This window comes from Condylura cristata, unplaced genomic scaffold, assembly GCF_000260355.1.
Source record: "Condylura cristata isolate star-nosed mole 26May11 unplaced genomic scaffold, ConCri1.0 scaffold00012, whole genome shotgun sequence".
NCBI classification, from domain to species: Eukaryota; Metazoa; Chordata; class Mammalia; order Eulipotyphla; family Talpidae; genus Condylura; species Condylura cristata.
Window position 1 is genome coordinate 50,337,088 of NW_004567113.1, and position 588 is coordinate 50,337,675.

Consider the following 588-nt stretch of genomic DNA (forward strand, 5'->3'; position numbering starts at 1 on the left):
AGACAATCAGGATAAAATCAGAAAATATAAACTGAACAAGATCTCATCAATCTGAACCACAAAAAGTCAGGCCAAAATTCCATTTCTCTGTCCAAAAACGTGCATTATCTTTGAAAAAACCCCAAGAATCCCAGCAGACATCCCTTCCCATCTCAACCAGTGTCCCTAAAGATATTTTCATAAATTAGTAACAAAATGACTATTGTAAATGGATTAAAAAATAAGAGAAATATTTTTGCTTAAAATCAGGAACATATTAACTATCCCCATATGAGATATAATCCATGAACATAAAAATAAAACAAAAAATGAATTGTGGCTGTGAAAATCCCCTGCCTTGATATAGCATTCACTTTCTTCCAAGGTACTTAGAAAATACCAATTATGAGATGAAGTTTATTAGAACACACATCACTGTGAATAGACTTCCACGCAATCTTCATACATCCAGTAAAATGATACTGACATACACATGCAGCCATCAATACTGGTCTAATTTCAATAAGCAGATTTAGTAATTCCCAGATCCTCAATATATTTTAGTTTCATCTTATTCTACATTCCTCCCATTTTTTTAATGTGAAAAAG